Raw genomic sequence first — 5,000 nt, forward strand, 5'->3', positions numbered from 1 at the left:
TTATTGCCATACCGCGCTGAGAGCGCCCGATCTCTTCTGATCTCGGAAGCTAAGCAGCGTCGGGCCTGGTTAGTACTTGGATGGGAGACCGCCTGGGAATACCAGGTGCTGTAAGCTTTTGCCTTTTCTTCACTATTTATATAATATGCTGGCTTTTACGGAGGCTGATCTTTAAATAGCCCACTTTTTGGAGCAGCCCTCGCTTATGGCCATACCGCGCTGAGAGCGCCCGATCTCGTCTGATCTCGGAAGCTAAGCAGCGTCGGGCCTGGTTAGTACTTGGATGGGAGACCGCCTGGGAATACCAGGTGCTGTAAGCTTTTGCCTTTTCTTCACTATTTATATAATATGCTGGCTTTTAGAAAGACGTGTTTTACCGCTCTATTTATTACAATCATTTACATGTATTATAGAGTTTTAAGTGTTTTACATGTTTTTTAGGCCATTTTATTACTCTTAACATTTTAAGTGTATGTGTCTTTAATAAATGGATGGTTGGCCTGTCATGTGACTAGACACATGACAGGAAGCAGGAAGTACAACTGTATAAGAGAGCAGCATGACAAACAAAGGACAGTCACCAAACTGTTGGATTGAGGAGTTGCTAATTTTAGAGCTCACCTTTCCATTCACCACCTGCAAACTTTGGATTACACTTTCTGTGGATTGTATATACACTGGTGGACAGTCACATTGGACTTATCAACACACTGGGGTTCTTGGACTGTTTTTAGGGTATGGACAAATGAACTGTATTCTTTTAACAGAGTTTACCTGTTTTTAGGGTATGGACAAATGAACTGTATTCTTTTAACAGAGTTTACCTAGTTTTATCGTGTTGTTTTAAAGTCTTTTATGTGAACCTTGTAAATACACCAAATCTATTTAAACCAATTTTCTTTTATGTCTCATTCTTTTAACCACTAGTCATCTCTCACAGTTAAATCTGACCCCATTTTAGTCTTGTAACTCGGCTGATAAGGCCGATTGTTACACTTTTATGGGAGACCGCCTGGGAATACCAGGTGCTGTAAGCTTTTGCCTTTTCTTCACTATTTATATAATATGCTGGCTTTTACGGAGGCTGATCTTTAAATAGCCCACTTTTTGGAGCTGCCCTCGCTTATGGCCATACCGCGCTGAGAGCGCCCGATCTCGTCTGATCTCGGAAGCTAAGCAGCATCGGGCCTGGTTAGTACTTGGATGGGAGACCGCCTGGGAATACCAGGTGCTGTAAGCTTTTGCCTTTTCTTCACTATTTATATAATATGCTGGCTTTTACGGAGGCTGATCTTTAAATAGCCCACTTTTTGGAGCAGCCCTCGCTTATGGCCATACCGCGCTGAGAGCGCCCGATCTCGTCTGATCTCGGAAGCTAAGCAGCGTCGGGCCTGGTTAGTACTTGGATGGGAGACCGCCTGGGAATACCAGGTGCTGTAAGCTTTTGCCTTTTCTTCACTATTTATATAATATGCTGGCTTTTAGAAAGACGTGTTTTACCGCTCTATTTATTACAATCATTTACATGTATTATAGAGTTTTAAGTGTTTTACATGTTTTTTTTAGGCCATTTTATTACTCTTAACATTTTAAGTGTATGTGTCTTTAATAAATGGATGGTTGGCCTGTCATGTGACTAGACACATGACAGGAAGCAGGAAGTACAACTGTATAAGAGAGCAGCATGACAAACAAAGGACAGTCACCAAACTGTTGGATTGAGGAGTTGCTAATTTTAGAGCTCACCTTTCCATTCACCACCTGCAAACTTTGGATTACACTTTCTGTGGATTGTATATACACTGGTGGACAGTCACATTGGACTTATCAACACACTGGGGTTCTTGGACTGTTTTTAGGGTATGGACAAATGAACTGTATTCTTTTAACAGAGTTTACCTGTTTTTAGGGTATGGACAAATGAACTGTATTCTTTTAACAGAGTTTACCTAGTTTTATCGTGTTGTTTTAAAGTCTTTTATGTGAACCTTGTAAATACACCAAATCTATTTAAACCAATTTTCTTTTATGTCTCATTCTTTTAACCACTAGTCATCTCTCACAGTTAAATCTGACCCCATTTTAGTCTTGTAACTCGGCTGATAAGGCCGATTGTTACACTTTTATGGGAGACCGCCTGGGAATACCAGTTGCTGTAAGCTTTTGCCTTTTCTTCACTATTTATATAATATGCTGGCTTTTAGAAAGACGTGTTTTACCGCTCTATTTATTACAATCATTTACATGTATTATAGAGTTTTAAGTGTTTTACATGTTTTTTTTAGGCCATTTTATTACTCTTAACATTTTAAGTGTATGTGTCTTTAATAAATGGATGGTTGGCCTGTCATGTGACTAGACACATGACAGGAAGCAGGAAGTACAACTGTATAAGAGAGCAGCATGACAAACAAAGGACAGTCACCAAACTGTTGGATTGAGGAGTTGCTAATTTTAGAGCTCACCTTTCCATTCACCACCTGCAAACTTTGGATTACACTTTCTGTGGATTGTATATACACTGGTGGACACTCACATTGGACTTATCAACACACTGGAGTTCTTGGACTGTTTTTAGGGTATGGACAAATGAACTGTATTCTTTTAACAGAGTTTACCTGTTTTTAGGGTATGGAGAAATGAACTGTATTCTTTTAACAGAGTTTACCTAGTTTTATCGTGTTGTTTTAAAGTCTTTTATGTGAACCTTGTAAATACACCAAATCTATTTAAACCAATTTTCTTTTATGTCTCATTCTTTTAACCACTAGTCATCTCTCACAGTTAAATCTGACCCCATTTTAGTCTTGTAACTCGGCTGATAAGGCCGATTGTTACACTTTTATGGGAGACCGCCTGGGAATACCAGGTGCTGTAAGCTTTTGCCTTTTCTTCACTATTTATATAATATGCTGGCTTTTAGAAAGACGTGTTTTACCGCTCTATTTATTACAATCATTTACATGTATTATAGAGTTTTAAGTGTTTTACATGTTTTTTAGGCCATTTTATTACTCTTAACATTTTAAGTGTATGTGTCTTTAATAAATGGATGGTTGGCCTGTCATGTGACTAGACACATGACAGGAAGCAGGAAGTACAACTGTATAAGAGAGCAGCATGACAAACAAAGGACAGTCGCCAAACTGTTGGATTGAGGAGTTGCTAATTTTAGAGCTCACCTTTCCATTCACCACCTGCAAACTTTGGATTACACTTTCTGTGGATTGTATATACACTGGTGGACAGTCACATTGGACTTATCAACACACTGGGGTTCTTGGACTGTTTTTAGGGTATGGACAAATGAACTGTATTCTTTTAACAGAGTTTACCTGTTTTTAGGGTATGGACAAATGAACTGTATTCTTTTAACAGAGTTTACCTAGTTTTATCGTGTTGTTTTAAAGTCTTTTATGTGAACCTTGTAAATACACCAAATCTATTTAAACCAATTTTCTTTTATGTCTCATTCTTTTAACCACTAGTCATCTCTCACAGTTAAATCTGACCCCATTTTAGTCTTGTAACTCGGCTGATAAGGCCGATTGTTACACTTTTATGGGAGACCGCCTGGGAATACCAGGTGCTGTAAGCTTTTGCCTTTTCTTCACTATTTATATAATATGCTGGCTTTTACGGAGGCTGATCTTTAAATAGCCCACTTTTTGAAGCTGCCCTCGCTTATGGCCATACCGCGCTGAGAGCGCCCGATCTCGTCTGATCTCGGAAGCTAAGCAGCGTCGGGCCTGGTTAGTACTTGGATGGGAGACCGCCTGGGAATACCAGGTGCTGTAAGCTTTTGCCTTTTCTTCACTATTTATATAATATGCTGGCTTTTACGGAGGCTGATCTTTAAATAGCCCACTTTTTGGAGCAGCCCTCGCTTATGGCCATACCGCGCTGAGAGCGCCCGATCTCATCTGATCTCGGAAGCTAAGCAGCGTCGGGCCTGGTTAGTACTTGGATGGGAGACCGCCTGGGAATACCAGGTGCTGTAAGCTTTTGCCTTTTCTTCACTATTTATATAATATGCTGGCTTTTAGAAAGACGTGTTTTACCGCTCTATTTATTACAATCATTTACATGTATTATAGAGTTTTAAGTGTTTTACATGTTTTTTAGGCCATTTTATTACTCTTAACATTTTAAGTGTATGTGTCTTTAATAAATGGATGGTTGGCCTGTCATGTGACTAGACACATGACAGGAAGCAGGAAGTACAACTGCATAAGAGAGCAGCATGACAAACAAAGGACAGTCACCAAACTGTTGGATTGAGGAGTTGCTAATTTTAGAGCTCACCTTTCCATTCACCACCTGCAAACTTTGGATTACACTTTCTGTGGATTGTATATACACTGGTGGACACTCACATTGGACTTATCAACACACTGGGGTTCTTGGACTCTTTTTAGGGTATGGACAAATGAACTGTATTCTTTTAACAGAGTTTACCTGTTTTTAGGGTATGGACAAATGAACTGTATTCTTTTAACAGAGTTTACCTAGTTTTATCGTGTTGTTTTAAAGTCTTTTATGTGAACCTTGTAAATACACCAAATCTATTTAAACCAATTTTCTTTTATGTCTCATTCTTTTAACCACTAGTCATCTCTCACAGTTAAATCTGACCCCATTTTAGTCTTGTAACTCGGCTGATAAGGCCGATTGTTACACTTTTATGGGAGACCGCCTGGGAATACCAGGTGCTGTAAGCTTTTGCCTTTTCTTCACTATTTATATAATATGCTGGCTTTTACGGAGGCTGATCTTTAAATAGCCCACTTTTTGGAGCAGCCCTCGCTTATTGCCATACCGCGCTGAGAGCGCCCGATCTCTTCTGATCTCGGAAGCTAAGCAGCGTCGGGCCTGGTTAGTACTTGGATGGGAGACCGCCTAGGAATACCAGGTGCTGTAAGCTTTTGCCTTTTCTTCACTATTTATATAATATGCTGGCTTTTACGGAGGCTGATCTTTAAATAGCCCACTTTTTGGAG

The 5,000-nt window shown here is 39.7% G+C and overlaps 7 non-coding genes across 7 annotated transcripts in view; all 7 read left to right on the forward strand.

Moving 5' to 3' along the window:
* Positions 1 to 117, forward strand: part of LOC141339927 (5S ribosomal RNA) — a 119-nt gene extending 2 nt beyond the window's left edge. The window contains exon 1 of the ribosomal RNA XR_012356494.1: positions 1 to 117. This exon is cut by the window's left edge and continues 2 nt beyond it. This is a non-coding gene — a ribosomal RNA (5S ribosomal RNA).
* Positions 118 to 201: 84 nt separating this feature from the next.
* Positions 202 to 320, forward strand: LOC141339572 (5S ribosomal RNA). The gene has a single exon (XR_012356155.1). It is a non-coding gene; the product is annotated as a 5S ribosomal RNA (ribosomal RNA).
* An 801-nt stretch (positions 321 to 1,121) lies between these two features.
* On the forward strand, positions 1,122 to 1,240 carry LOC141339848 (5S ribosomal RNA). Its single transcript, XR_012356416.1, has one exon. It is a non-coding gene; the product is annotated as a 5S ribosomal RNA (ribosomal RNA).
* Positions 1,241 to 1,324: 84 nt separating this feature from the next.
* On the forward strand, positions 1,325 to 1,443 carry LOC141339573 (5S ribosomal RNA). The gene has a single exon (XR_012356156.1). It is a non-coding gene; the product is annotated as a 5S ribosomal RNA (ribosomal RNA).
* Positions 1,444 to 3,682: 2,239 nt separating this feature from the next.
* Positions 3,683 to 3,801, forward strand: LOC141339574 (5S ribosomal RNA). The gene has a single exon (XR_012356157.1). It is a non-coding gene; the product is annotated as a 5S ribosomal RNA (ribosomal RNA).
* Positions 3,802 to 3,885: 84 nt separating this feature from the next.
* LOC141339682 (5S ribosomal RNA) lies at positions 3,886 to 4,004 on the forward strand. Its single transcript, XR_012356260.1, has one exon. It is a non-coding gene; the product is annotated as a 5S ribosomal RNA (ribosomal RNA).
* Positions 4,005 to 4,805: 801 nt separating this feature from the next.
* Positions 4,806 to 4,924, forward strand: LOC141339393 (5S ribosomal RNA). The gene has a single exon (XR_012355990.1). It is a non-coding gene; the product is annotated as a 5S ribosomal RNA (ribosomal RNA).
* Positions 4,925 to 5,000: the final 76 nt, after the last annotated feature.

Source organism: Garra rufa, chromosome 7, assembly GCF_049309525.1.
Source record: "Garra rufa chromosome 7, GarRuf1.0, whole genome shotgun sequence".
NCBI classification, from domain to species: domain Eukaryota; kingdom Metazoa; phylum Chordata; class Actinopteri; order Cypriniformes; family Cyprinidae; genus Garra; species Garra rufa.